The sequence below is a fragment of the Humulus lupulus genome, chromosome 6, assembly GCF_963169125.1.
Source record: "Humulus lupulus chromosome 6, drHumLupu1.1, whole genome shotgun sequence".
NCBI classification, from domain to species: domain Eukaryota; kingdom Viridiplantae; phylum Streptophyta; class Magnoliopsida; order Rosales; family Cannabaceae; genus Humulus; species Humulus lupulus.
Window position 1 is genome coordinate 42,779,787 of NC_084798.1, and position 15,592 is coordinate 42,795,378.

At 34.4% G+C, this 15,592-nt stretch overlaps 1 non-coding gene across 1 annotated transcript; it reads left to right on the forward strand.

Annotated features, from left to right (window-relative positions):
• Nucleotides 1-15,277: 15,277 nt before the first annotated feature.
• On the forward strand, nt 15,278-15,378 carry LOC133787225 (U6 spliceosomal RNA). Its single transcript, XR_009872258.1, has one exon. It is a non-coding gene; the product is annotated as a U6 spliceosomal RNA (small nuclear RNA).
• Nucleotides 15,379-15,592: the final 214 nt, after the last annotated feature.

A 15,592-nucleotide genomic window follows, 5' to 3' on the forward strand; every position in this document is an offset into this window, starting at 1 on the left:
AATTTTTTGACTTGGTCAATCACTTTGATCACATGTTTTATTTAAATGATTATTTGTTTAATATAAACTTCTATTAAATCCCGAGCACATAACTAATCATATTTATAGTTACCTAATCACAGTGGAATATAAATATTATAATATGTTCAAAATAAGTTAGTCCTAATATTAGTTAGTGCACAGGATTTACACTGACTTACCAATCTACGATATGATCTACTTACACATTGCAGTGTTATGCTCTTTCCTGTTCATTAGAAAAGTAGATAAGATTGGATGTATTTGTTACAACAGACAGGACCGATATTGACAGTATATAGGATAGGTAAACATAACATTATTTTCTATTCTAGTCATATCATATAGTTGATCATAGGTCAATTTAATCTCAATTCTGAGTGGTTAGTATTCTAATTGATTATATTATTTAAGTTCTTTGACTTGTTCGTTACCAGCTTACACTACGGACTAGCCCATACTTACATTTTGGGAACTCGGTAGTATAATTTAGTGGGAGTTTTAATCATAGATATGAACATCTATAGCTTCTGATTAAGAAGTGAAATGATGGTTTCCTTTTAGTTTGGTTCAAGGTGTGAAATGATAGAGATCTCATTTCTGTAATAAATATTAGTTTAATGAAATATCATTTACAAGGAACGAAGTGTTTTACGGATAAAATACAATGAGGGGGTAAAATGGTATTTAGTGCCATCTCATTCTAGACCATCTATAGAGGATTGAGTGATAATTATGGTTAATTAATAACCTATCTATATTTCTTATAGAGCGTTCTGTGAATTCAAGAGTGCAATTCCGAGTCATTAGTGGACTCACGAGGAATTAATAAGTTAGTAAATTTATTTGTTAGATTTATGATAACTTATTGGAGTTTGATTTCATGGGCTCGTGGTCCCCACTATACCTTGGATAAAATCATCTAGATATTCTCAATTAATTGATTTAATTATCAATTAGAATTATCAAAGTTGACCAGGTAAATTTTGGATAGTTTCATAGAATTATACAATTTAGAGAAGAAAAGAGAAATTAGGGAAGAATTATTAATTAAGATAAATTAGTATCTAAAGTATTAAATAATTTTAAATCAAGGTGCAAATTATAAATAATTAATTTGTTAAAGGATTTGAATAATTATTTAATTAATTAAATCAATAGAAAATAATATTGCCCTTGATTTTAAGTCCAATGGGCTTATAATCAAATGGGAAATTTCATGGGCCTAAAGCCCATGATAATTTCTACCTAGGGCTGTTAATTGGCTATTATTTTATTGATTTTTTAATTAAATAAATGACCTAATTGAGTCTATAAAAGGAATGATAAGTGAGAGATGAAAACACAAGTATAAGATTTCCGAAACACAAGTTTCTGATAGGTTTTTGATTCTCTCTAAACATAAATCATTTTCTAAACCTTGTTGTTCTTTTCTCTTCTTCTCTCTGTATATGTCTCATATGTTGAGAATTGCCCACTCTAGTCTAGGTGTTCAGATAAAGGCACACAATTTCACAGCGACCTGTTTACCACTACTACAAAAAAGGCTTTTTAGGGCTCGCACTTTTTAGGACTACGAGGCACGAGTCCTCTATTTGAGAGCCTTAAAAATTGAGATTTTTAGGAAAGAATGTTGTGAGCCCTAAAAGAATTGATGCGAGCCCTAAAAGAATGGCTGGAGTAAGTGGTGGCGCCACCACTCCACGGTGGCCATTGGGTCTAATTCTTTAGTGGGTTTTCAAGGCCAAGATGCAAGGAATATGGTGGTGGTGGTGGTGGTGGTTCATCTCGTGGTTTCTCGAGGTGGCCGAAAAGTGGTTAGAAAGTTTGGGAAAACCCAAAATCGCAGAAACTTCGATTAGCAGTTTGAGGGCCTTAGGTCGCGCTTGAGGGGCTAAGCTCCAGGGTTAGAGGTTTCGCGGGGCGGCGCGTGGCGATGGGCGGTGACGGCAAGGTGGCCATTTGGCCTTGGTAGAGACAAGCTAGAGAGAGAGGGAGCTTTGGGAGAGAGAGAGAACTGAAGAGGGAGAGAGAGAGAGAGAGTGATTTTTGTGTTTTTTTTTTATATTATTGAGTGTTTTGAGGGATTGGACAAAATTTGTGATTTTTTAAAATTCAAACTTTTAGGACACACATAAGTTTTTAGGGCTTGCACCGCGTGTCCTAAAAAAATTCCTTAAGGACTTGCAATGAGTGTCCTAAAAAGTCCAAGAGATGTTTGTTAACAAAAAAAATTCAAACTTTTAGGACATGCATAGTTTTTAGGACTCGCTTCTCGAGCCCTAAAAGAAATTCTTTATGAACTAGCAACGCGAGCCCTAAAAAGTCCAGGAGCTTTTTTTAGGGCTCGCATCTAGGTGAGTGCCCTACAAAGGTGTCCTAAAAGGGTGTTTTTGTAGAAGTGTACTGATTTCTGCTAGCGGCATGGCATAACGAAGAGTTTTTCATCAGTTTCCCATCCACAAGCCAATGGACAGGTAGAAGTTGTACACAAAACTCAGAAGGAAACACTGAAGTAAAGGCTAGAAGAAGCAAAGTGAGTGTGGCCAGAAAAATTGCCCGAAGTACTCTGGTCGTATAGAACAACACACCAAATAACAACAGGCCATATGCTATTTTCTTTGGCATACATATATGAGGCCATGTTACTAGTTGAGTTAGATCCACCCTTGCATAGAAGAATAACATATGACCTGAATATTAATAACCAGTTATTAATGGAGTCTCTGGTCTTGGTTAATGAAAGGCGCTAATAAGCCTAACCATGAGTTGCAGCTTACCAGCAAAAGGTCGCCCGATATTTTAACTCTAAAATACGCGAAAGAAAGTTTGACGTAGGAGACTTGGTACTTAGAATGGTTTTTCTCAACACTCGCGATCAGGTTGCTGCAGTACTTGGACCAAACTGGGAGGGTCCGTATCAAATTGAAGAAATTCTTCAACTAGGCACATACAAACTTGCTTGCTTAAGCAGAGATCTCGTTCCTCGCTATTGGAATGGAGAACACCTGTGCAAGTATTATCAGTGAACACTTATTTTTAAAGAAGTGTCTTGTATTAATTTACTTTTTACAAGTTTTTGAACAATGGCTAGCCAGTTAGATGGTTGGTCGCTTATAAGTGTAAGATCAATTTTTGATCACTCTTATGGACACAAATATTTGTCCATTTTTTACGAGAAATAAAAGGAATTGTCCACAACCAGTTATTCTTGCCAATTATTGTATTTATTTCAAGTATTTTCTCATTACGTGTGTTGTTTTGCTATATTATCATTGATTGTTTATAAGGAGCAGTAATGTTCAAACAAGTATTGTTCAATGGCAAGTGACCGAGAATCTTAACATCCTCGATCAGTTGGGGGCATATAAGGTACTAAGCGAGCAAAGAATATTTTAAACGTATGTAAACACACGAGAAAAATAAGGGAAAACATACTACGACACTTAGAGTATTTTTAAAAAAATTTAGCTAATTTTTTAAGATAATAAAGTGTTACGCTAGGTTCGGTCATACGAGCAGATATTATAATAGCAGTTGTAATATCAAAAATAAATATCTTTACACTGGGAGCAATTTATGCTTGGATGTAATTAAAAATACTAGAAGTAAATAAAACTGTCATAGACAGCAAATTGTCTTAACACCGCGAACAGTCTGTTCAGGTGTTCAAGTTACATATAATTTTTTTATGTTTAATGTGTTGCTGCGGGGGGGGGGGGGGGGGGGGGATTCTGCTGAGGTTGCTGGTTACAGTCGTTCCAACTTCTTCTTCTTCAACTCCATCAACTTGTGTCGCGAAGGAAAATTCAGGAGACTCCGAGGCATTCTTCTCCTCCTCCAAGCAAGCAGCACACCAGGCAAGCTCATCTTGTTTAACATGCTCAGGAAGGAAATCAAAGTTCGCACTTTCATTATTCTTTTAGATCATGTAGTTTGAACCTCTCCAAATTACTGGCATTTTTCTCTTCGAGTAGTTTGACCCGATCCACCAGTCTGTTGCCCTCCTTCATGTTGGCGACCAGATCTTCTTGCAGCTTGACTGCCTCCTTATAGTTTGTCTCAGAGGCTTCCTTGAAATTTTCCTTAGTAGAGACAACCTCAGAAAGATCTTCTTTTCTCTTCTTCAGCTCTTCATTCAAAACAACAGCTTTGTTCTGGATTTGGCCTCCAACGCCTTGACATTGGCCTCAATCTCCTCAACGCGACACCAACTGTTATTCACGGTCAAAAGACCCTACAAACAGTTGAGAAATGAAGTTGTTAGACTTAATAAAAGGAAATGTTGGTCAACCAAAATAAAATAGAGGAAAGAAACTTCCACTGATTACTTCGTTGAAACCATGAGCAAGGACCTGACTGGGTCTCGGCAAAGGGAGAGAAGCAAAGCCCTCTTAGCTGTAGCGGTGCCTGGACACATACTAGACTTTATCGATTGTTGAGCAAGAGGCGTTGTTCAATAGTTGTGTCACCAAGGATCCTCCCGCCTGGTCAGTGGAAGGCTCAGTGCGAGGATGAGGAGGAGTAATTGTTCTGGAAGGAGTAGGAGCTCGAGGGTCTTCTGGTCAAGCCTTTTTTATCAGAGGTTCCCCACTGGCCTTTCCGGCATCTTTTCTGTTCGACTTCTTCGAGCTAGCAGATTTTCCCCCAGAGGCATAAATGTTGAACGCAACGTTTCCTTGCATGACTACAAGAATAATAAGAATGAGTAGATATATCAAAAAATAGTGTTGCATGATAAGGAAGCCAACCAAAAGAAATTCTAAGTACTATACTTGAACTACAATTACTGGCCGCTACATTATCTAAGGAACTACAGCTACAATCACTATCTATCTCAAAGAAGTCCAAGCTAAAACTACTGATAAAAAATTTAACGTTGTCGTCCCCATCAAAAAGATGATAACAGATAGACAAATTATCTAAAAGTGAAAAATTTGTACCGTTCTCATTGGAGGATTCAAATGTAGGACCAGCATATTCAGGTCATTTTTGTTTTCCCCTCCCATGTTGGGGAGAGATATTCACTGGTCGAACATTGGGGTTAGGCTCTTGTATTGTCACCCCCGTTGGACAACGCCTTTGGGGTTGTGACACATCTTTTTGTTGTTCGGGGTTTTCTTGTACATCAGTACCATCGCCGGTGGCACTCCCCACAGTCGATTCCCTCATCTCTTGATGAGGGTTTAGAAGGCCGACCAACCTCAAATTGCTTGTCGTGACCAGCTCCTTGACGCTTTTTTCTATATGCGTCATGTTGGCCAGAGCCGCAACCCTTATCTCCATCTCTAGAGTTGCTTCTGGTTGACAGCATAGACCTAGACACAATGAAAACCGACTAAGGACAGAAAAAATAAAAAGCCTCTAGAAGAATGTCGAACAGAGACTAAAGAATTTACCTCCTTGCGTTAAGGCCATGTTATCTGCGACCAGATCAGTCGTGAGGAAGTACTTTCCCATGTTGGATTTATAGGTTATATCTCTCAGGAATTTGGAAGTGGAAGAAGCCCGTGTTACTTTGGTTGGGGTTGGATTTGAGATCAAACAGGTATTTAATCTCGTGAGGGGTAGTCATAGGCCACGTTTTATGGTTGTACAAGATGTAGAGTGTTGAAAGTACTCTATATCCATTGGGAGTTATTTGAAATGGGGCGGCCTCAAAATAATTAGCTACTCCTCAGAAAAAGTCGTGCAAGGGTGGAATTGCCCCCGCTTCTTTGTGATACCTCGACTAGGTGCTAAATGCGCCTTCGGTCATGATTGCCCTCTGGTTTGGTGTAGACTTGTGTAGAGTAATCCCAAGAAGTCCGTACTTCTTGGGTTATTTTTCCTCCATCCTGGTCATTATGACACTTGGAGGGGCGATGTACCTGGGTACCTATGCTCGTGGACCTTTGTATGGACGAGCCCTTAGGTTGTATTTTTGGTGGTGCAACATTTAAGGGTTAAGGGTCGCTTGAAGGACCCTCATTGTTTGTTGTTGGATGGCTGGTAGGTAAATCAGTGGTTTTTCTTTTTCTATGGGCTGTGTGTTTAACACGACCCCTGTTTGGGTTTTTCTTTGGAGGTTCTCGTGGAAGGTTGGTCGAATGAATCGGGGGTGGTGCCAAAGGCTCTGGAAAAGGTAGAGAAGTTTGTTCCTGATACTTGAATAGAAGAGCAAGCATATTTCTGTCTATTGGTCTTTCACCTCCCCAGGGATCATGCATGAATATCTGAGAAAAGCAAAGGGGAAGTGAGAATCTACGACCAATAGAGAAAGTAGAAAAAGAAAAGTAAGGATAGCGTTGTTCATGCATAAAAGCTAAGCTTTTACATAACCAGCAACATCATGATAAAAACACAACAAACATGCGAACAGGTTGGAAAAACAGATCAAAAAGTGAATATGAAAAGTTTTTTCGGAAAAACTTTTCAACTCTGCAAACGGGCGGAAGAAACCCAGTTTTTCTGAAAACCGAAAATTGAATTTTCACTTCGATTTTGGACCTGAAATTAGTGTAAATAAACCCCAATACTCTTTCTAAACATTTTTTATGCACTACATTTCCTACAATGCCTATTTTGTCATAGTGTTTCTAGTTGTTTTTTTGCCTAAACCCGATTTACCCAGAAACTCATCATGAACATTCAAAATTCAGTTTCAAAAATAGACATATCATGGCCAAAATGTATAAAAAATGCTACAAAGACATGAGGATGGGTTCGAAAACTTACTTGGAGCACATATTGTAGAAGAAATCACGAAGGTTTTGCTCGAAGACGCCTCGAATGACACTAAAATATATGGAGTTCTTGGAGGTTTTTTCTGAGTGTTCTTGAAGAGAGAGAATAATCATATAAAAATGAAATAAAGGAAAGAGAGGGGTATTTATATCAGTCAAGAGTGTCTGATGAGTAATGATGATATTTGAAGGTTTTTGCATGGGAAATAGCAATAGCCATCGAATAGTTTCTAGGAAACTAAAAAGGTCATGATTACTTTCCTTTTTGAGGGAGTAAGTACAGTTGGATGTGACAGGTCAGCGGGAATGCTGGTCGAATAAGTTTATTAAATGCTGATCGCAATAAAATAAACTTGGTAGGAAAATGTTTTCCAAAATGTATGGATGATGACGTGGCATGTGTAAGAGGCACATGAATAGCTTGTGACTAGTTATTCATGAAGGCCCAGTTGACCAACGACCAGAGTATCAAGAGGAAATTAAAGCTGCTCAATAGGCTTAATGAATATGCTAAGCAGGAGCAAAAGAAAAGGTGCAGATGCATACGACCAGAGTTGCTCGTTTAATCGAGCCAAATTCTTAGAAGCGATTATGAGTTAGATATTCCCAAGATATTTGATTATTTTTATATGTAATATCATTATTTTTGTTACTATTTGGTTATGCTTGTAACACAAGTCAAAGACGACCCATAGACCCATATGTATTTCCTTGAGCTTATAAATATGACTTATGGGATTCATTTATTTTACACGCAATATTTTGTTTTCAGAGAGAAATAGTGAGTTTATACACAAAACTTGTAGCTATCACCGAGACTTGTGAAGCTCAGTGAACCCTTGTTTGTTGATCGCAAGTTTCTGGGGATTTTACATCAATAAAATCACTAAGTTGAAGTAGGTTATTACTAATCTCTAAGATCGAACCACTATAATTTCCTTGTGTCGTTTACATTCTTACATTCAGCTCTATAATTCTTATCGTTATTCGTGACTCTGTGTCATTGACCAAAACAAGAGTCAACACTTTGCGTTTGAGGTTGGTGATAATGTTCTGGCAAAGGTAGCTCCGCTACGAGGGGCTATGCGGTTCATGAAGAAAGGAAAGCTTAGCCCAAGGTTTGTTGGACCTTTTGAAATCATAGAGAGGATTGGGGAAGTAGCTGTCCTTTTTTTCTCATGCTCTCTTTGTCTAAGGTGCATGACGTGTTCCATGTATCCATGTTGAGAAAAACATGAACGATCCCTGGCATGTACTCAACTATGAGTTGATGAGTGTTGATCCTCAACTCGTCTATGAGGAAAAGCTGATGATGATACTAGACCGAAAGGAAAAAATGTCGAGGAACTAGACCGTGTCATTGGTAAAGGTGCAGTGGTATAACCACAGCATAGAAGTGGCGACCTGGGAAACAAAAGACAAGATGAGGGAGTTGTATCCTCATTTGTTTTAAGTTTCGAGGACGAAAACTCTATAAATTATAGGTATTGTAATGCCCTGCATTTCGGGTACCTTTAAACGGCTTGGGTCGAGATTTTTTCCCTGAGTTAAGAATATTATTTTAAATAATATTATATTTGTATGTAATTTATTTCCATGAGTTATTTCTAGCCATGTTATGAATTGTGTGATTAAAAGTCAAGAAAAGACTTTCAGTCTTAGACCGGCACAAAAACCCTAATCGGGTAAAAATCTCAAAAAATAAAATCATAAACTATGGCCAAAATATTTTGGGCATAAAATACATGCATAAAAATTAAAGTTTGGTAAAAAATAATAAACCTTAGAGGAAATAGAAATTTTAGGGCATTTTGTGTTAAATGTATAAATTTTTGCCTAACTGTGGAATTTTATTCCATAAATGGACCTTAGGTTAAATTTTATTGTGTGATTAATTAAATTAAATGTTAGAGACATTTAATTTAAATATTATGTGTTATGTTTTTTTTTAAAATAAAAATTTATAAGAGTGAAAAATGTTATAGAAAACTGATTTAAGCTGTAATCACATCAAATTAATGTCAATGACACAAAGTGACATAAAGTAAAAACACTTAAGTGTTTTATATATATATATATATAAATATTGTTGTCTAGGCTCTTCCACCTTCCCCAAAACCGAACTCCCTCTTCTTCCCTCACTCTCATCTTGTTCAAAAAATTTCTCTCAAGTTTTCTCACCATATTCAACTACCAAAAACACTAAGAAACCTTGGAAGTTGAAGCCTTGATCTTGGAAGAGTTTCCCTAAGGTAAAAGTTTAAAAAACATGACTTTTATAAAGTTTTTTGTTGGTTTTTATTGATCAAATCAGAGATTATGCGCAGTGGAACAACAATCAAATTTTCAGGTTAATCCCATAAGATTTCTAGATCTACTTCTTCACATGCATATATATATATATATTGAATCAAAGACATGAACAGAAAAATTATCTCAGGTCCTTCCTTGCTGCTATCTTTTCATATGGCTAAATCCTTGAGATCTCACACCAAGATCTTCCAAAATGTTCTCAGGCACACAAAGAATGAGTGTGGGCTCGTTATACAAATAATAGGCAATAAACTATTTATCAGATGTTCTCAATACATGAGATCTGATAAAGTTTTGGACCTAGGTTTTGTGAAGAACAATGACTTTTGTTTATGTCACTGTTCTCTTTCTCTGAGAGAGATTCCTAGATATTTTTCTATCCCTGAAAAGTTACGTTTTATGAAAAAATTGATATCCAATATTTAATAATATCCAATATATTAAAATATTTGTTATTTTAAACAAATTCAAAATAACTGATCAGTTATCAGATTTTTGTTTAAATAATAATATTTTAATCATATTAAAATATCTAATTATTTATTTAATATTTAAATAACTAAAATTGTCGAATCAAGAGACTGAGTAAACTCTCTTATGCGTGTAGCACAGTGCCTATGCACTGTGCCACACGTGTACCACATGCCTGTGATGACATGTGATTTTTCCCAATTTTTATTATTATTTAAATCCCAAAAATAAATTAATTCACAATTAATTATATTTTTGTTAAATCAAATAATTAATTAATTCTTAATTAAGTAATTACACATAATTAAACAATAATTATGTTTGATACATAGAAAAATATTTTACTTATCACATAAGTCATTTTTGCCCATTTTTTGTATTTGCCTTTGACAGTGTTTGTTTGAGCCATTTCGGGGACCATGGACCTATAACATTAAGCTCCAATAAATTGAAACTAAATAATTAAACTCTTTAATTATAATAGTTAATTTATTAATTCTGATATTACTCCACTATAAATTCAGAATTGCACTCTTTATGTTATAGATATACTTTTACATAAATCTTTTTCTTAAGTCGTCCATTGATATAACCATCTTACAATAGTTCAACCCTCTAATTAATTAGTTCATAAATTAGAATGGAAGAATTACCATTTAACCTTTCTAATTTACTTCTTATTCCTTAAGTACCATTAATTTACTAGTGAATAATGAATCTATAATCTAATTATAGATTTGAGCTCAAAATCATTCAGTTCCATAATTAACCCTTAAGGGAACTAATATACGACCCGTTAGGAAAGATTAGATTCCGTATTGTTGATACATGTTCCCAGCCATCCATGATATTAAATCTCCAAAACAAAAGTCATTAGCCTCATTCTTTGAAGAGACCTTAACGAATGAATCAAAAGATTTAATAAACATGAACAGGAGTTCATGAACACTCAGGATTTAGGTTGATCTATAAATGATCATCAGTTGTGATATGAATTACAAGTCTTTATTGTTAAATGGTTTTTGGATAAAGACTTTAATTCATATCGGTTCATGTCATATATAATCATATTATATAAAGCACCTTTACCGAGATGTCTTTCCACATCAATAATCTGAATCTAGATTGTTTGTATCATTATGATACTCAGTAAACCGTACTTACAACTCCAATTAAAGAATTCCATAACTTTAATTTGTTGTTGTTGACTATTTTTATTCATTCATGTGATCTTAATTCTCTCGTACTAATACAAGATCACATCCTCAATAGTGAATATGGAATTTTTCTGATATTTACAAAATTATTCAAACAATAATTTAACAATCTAAATATAACAATAATAATAAACCGTTGTATTTATTTATTCACAGAAAAACAAATGTCTTTACATGCTTTTAGGACACACTCCTAACATTTTTTAACCATACATCTTTCAATAACTTACTATATAAGTTGTTGGGCGAGTTTGTTTAAAGTTTTGAAAGAGTTTTGGAGGTTCTAAAGCTAGAAGAAACATCAAAACCTAAAGCAAGAATAACAAGAGTTAAAAAAAGTTTACTTTTTATTGTTGTTTTTGTATGGTTTTTATTTTAAGCATTATTTTGTGTATGTAATGCTTAAAGTTTCTTGTTTGTGATGTAATAAGGCTATGGTAGTTTCTAGATAATCTTTATGATGCTTAAATGTTGATTGTGAAAATAGGGACCCAATATCCCTAAGGGTTTTATTGGAAACCCTAAAACAAAAACAAAAAAAGGTTTTTTGAGCGTTGACTTCCAAGGGGTCAAGCATCAACTATATAAATTATTTTTTAAAAATAAATTATACTGTGATGTTTTTTAGATGGATTACATAAATTTGAGCTTTTGAAACACTCAAAAGCGTTTAGAAATGAGTGAGTTATATTATTTCAAAGTTTAGGTAAAAAACAGTTTTTTCGTTTCTTACTTTCTGGACAAAGTTTGGACAGCCACTGTATAGGGAAAATAAACACTGTTTTTACTACGATTTGGTGGAGATGTTCTTGCCATACCGTATTATGCCTCTCTAAAATTTGGTAACAAAATGCCAAACAGTTTGAGAGTTATTAAGTGCCAAAATTTGGAATAAATAAGGACTTGAAAATAAGATAATTTTTACCTCAATGTTTGAAAAATGTTTTCACCAACCAAAAATGTTCCTTTTGACATAATATTTTGTAGAGCCCTAAATGGCATATTAAAGATTGAAGTGAGAAATTTTGGTAACAATTGGGTAAGTAAATTGCATGTTATGACCTAACAAAGTATGTAGTTAAAAATGTGAAAAATGAGGTTTATACACGTAGTGAGAATTATTTTTATTCTTTCTAAAAATAAAATATATTATTTATTAATAAATTTAATAAATTAAAAGAGGGTTTAAAACCCTATATTTTGAGAAAATAATTAAGTAAATTATTTCTTTAAATTTGATTAATTGACTTAAGAGAATTAACTAGTCAAGATAAGCAATTATTAATGGTTTTCCTAATTAAGTTAAAATTTGGGTATTTTCTTAAAATGGTTTTTAGAGATTAAATCCTCAAGAAAAATAAAAGGAAAATTAAGATATAAATTTCTAGAAAATAATTGAGGAATTAACTTATTTATTTCTAAATATAATTCCGGCAAAAATCTTTTATATATTTAACTTACTTGTTGAAAATACGGATTAATAGCGGAACTTTTAAAGAATAAGATTTTTAGCATATTATGGGAAATAATTTTGCGATAACCGGGCCTAGGTATTGAGATCATAGGATAGGTCTCCCCGAGATTTAGGGTTTAGTCTCAAACTTTTGTATATGAATTTCTTGAATGGGTTTAAAACAAAATAAGGATCTTTAATCCTTACAGATGATTTTGAAAATGACCAAACTGCCCAAAATAATAATAATGAATTATGAGTGCCATAATTAATTTGAGTATATTGTATGGATAATTACAGTATTGGCTAAGCATAACTGGACTATACGGTTAAGGGTGAAATCCTGCTACAAGCTAAGGACTCCAAGTAAGTCAACTTCTATTGTGTGGCTACAACACGAAACGATTGGTGTAATGTATGTTAGTATAGAGACACATGCACATGCATACACTGTCATAGAAATTTTGCATAGAAACGTTACTCTAGTTGGTTCTGACTCAGAAAATATGATTGGTAGATATCCGTCATATCCTAGACGGCTGATCCCCATCACACTGCTTGTTTGATTTATTAAGTCCAATTCCCTACCATGACGGGTGGCCAAGAGGAGAGGATTGCTGGTTTAAACCTAGGGTCGCCAAAATGAATGGGACGTAGGGGCCCTCATTCTTACTTAATCATTGAACACAAGTGCTCTGATAAGTCATTCCGGAATAGCAGCCATGAACATTGGCCATTCAGTGAGAGTGCCTAGAGAAACTAGGGTTTGCCAAGTTTAAGTGAGGTTGAACACCCTAGGGGTAACTGCTCACTAGTACCACTGATTAACACAGAAGTCTCTGTAAACCCGTGTAAGTTTGATTACACTCTTGAATAGTAGCAATATCCTAGTTAACTTGATGGTTACCCTTGTGAGGGAACTACTTTTGGATAAGTAGCAATGCCCTAGGTAACTCTATAGTTACCCTTGATGGGGATATTTATTGGCTAGGTCTTAGTGTTGAGACTCGGTTCTCCCCTATTGATTAGCAAATATGTTGGAGGGCGTAGTACGCCCGAATTGTCAGAAATTGTCGAGTGTTGGTCTTGAATTATATAGTGATATATTATATATGTTTGCTCTGGGATTTTCTAAGTGTAGGGATTTATCTGTTTATCTGAAATAGTTTGCCATTGCATATCAGGCGTAACCATAAGTTTTCTAGGATGCTTTTGCGTTCTTGAAATTGATTGATTAGGGTATCGATGGATCCTAAACCCTAATTTTGTTTAGCTATTGTTATCAGTGGTTAGTGACCACCTGTCTTCTCTACATACTTTTGTTTTAAAGTTGAAATTACAAAGTGTTTTCACTTACCTAGTTGTTCCATGTTGTAGGTAAGAACAAGGGCAAAGCAGAGAAATAAGCATTGGAGTCTACTTTGTGGATGTACATGTGGATCGACCTTTTGGGAAGCTGTTTTATTTTCCTAAACAAGGATCATTTTACTTTTCATAAACTATGTTTGAATTAAATATTAGTATGGCCATACGACTTTAAAAAGTTTTCTTATACGGGATTTTGAGATATTTCGTTAAATGGAAATGTTTATATTTCTACATTATCGAGTCTTTAAAAACTTGGACGTTACATAACTCATCATTGCCACTGTCATTCTAGGGCTATGCCATTCAATAAACAATGTACATATAGAATTTCGTTCCATCCATGTCTATCAAGAAGACACCGTTGGAATTAAGGAATGGTACTATACCTAGTTTACACCATTTTCATATTTGGGGGTTTCTAGCACACGTGCTAAAAGGAAATTCTAGAAAGCTTGAATCTTCTATTGAATTATGCATGTTTCTGAGATATTTCAAAGAGACCATAGGTGGTATATTCTATAGTCCTAAAGAAAATAAAACATTTGTATTGAAAAATGTTACTTTTCTTGAATAAGTACAAAAGTGAAAAGGATACTTTTATAACTAAGTACAAAAATATTTGACAGATAGCTATAAATAAGAAGTCTTAACTCAACTAGGAAACAATTTTTTTATAATTCAAACTTAGATAAAATCTAATAAAAATCTTTAAAATATATGAAAGTAAAACTACAATCAATTTCTAATTACGTGAAACATGTTTGGAATCACGCAATAATCTAATATACAAGCAATGAAGCAGCAGTTCAGAAGATGCATATTAAAAAGTTTAATCTATTAATTACCTGTCCTACACCTTGAACTGAGGACCTTTCCTTTCTGGAAGCATCACAATGTTCAGCTTTAGCAGCTAAACTGTCATGGACGTCCATAGCATCCTATTAACAGTGGCAAATGTGAGAAGTAAAGGCAGTGAGAATATTTACAAAAGAAATTCATAGTGCTTATAATAACAGACCAATTTCAAGCAAAAAAATATTCTAAATGTTATTGTTGCAGTGCAGGAAGAAAATCCACAATAGCAAGAATTACTAAAGGGCCACAAATTCCAAAAGAAACAAGTTCCACCTTGTAACAACAGATTAGTAAAGGAAATGACAATTAAGATAAAAACAACACAAAAAAAAAACTATCATAACCTGATTCGAAGGAGAATCATCTATGAGGCCTATCTTTTTATCATATGCACTATTGGTTTTGGTTTCATGGTTTGGTTTCTCTACACCTTCAACATTTTAATACTTAGCTTCATCCTCATGTTTTTTTTTCTCCGCAACTTCTTTCTTCTCTCTCTCTTCATTTTCTTTCTGTAAGCATTCCTTCTCCTCTGCCTTCTCTATTTGTTCTTTACGCTCTAAGGTGAAGAAAAAGTAGAGTTATATATTTTCCATAAGATGCATACAACATGAATGCATCTTAACAATGTGCCTTACTATTATCATTGTGAGAGATACGAAAGAGAGAAAATGAAAGAAAATTAAGAATATGCACAGTCTCTATTTAAATATATTATGTGACATTCTGAAACTTTCACAAAACTTGAACATAATTGTTTCCTTGTTCTCAAATCTTAATGCGCTCTAGTTATGAAATATAAAACTGGTAAAATATATGCACTAAATTGATTTCCAATTAGCAAGACTCCAGCAATCACCCCTTCGTGGACATCTGATAAAATTGGAATGATACAAAGAAGATTAGCATGGCCCCTGGGCAAGGATGACATGCACAAAAAAAGACTCCAGCAATCAAAACCATAACACAAGAAAAAGAAAATGACAATTTATTCTTCCTTATGATACTACATGTAGAGTCCAAGAGCTTTACTTAGCTAAGATAGATAGTAGTATTATAGTATGTATAGTATTATCTTTGTAACTGTGGATTTTTGGTTCAGACCGGGAATTATTTGGACACTCATAGTAGTACTTATAGATTTTCTAAGTTTAACCTATAGTATAAGAATA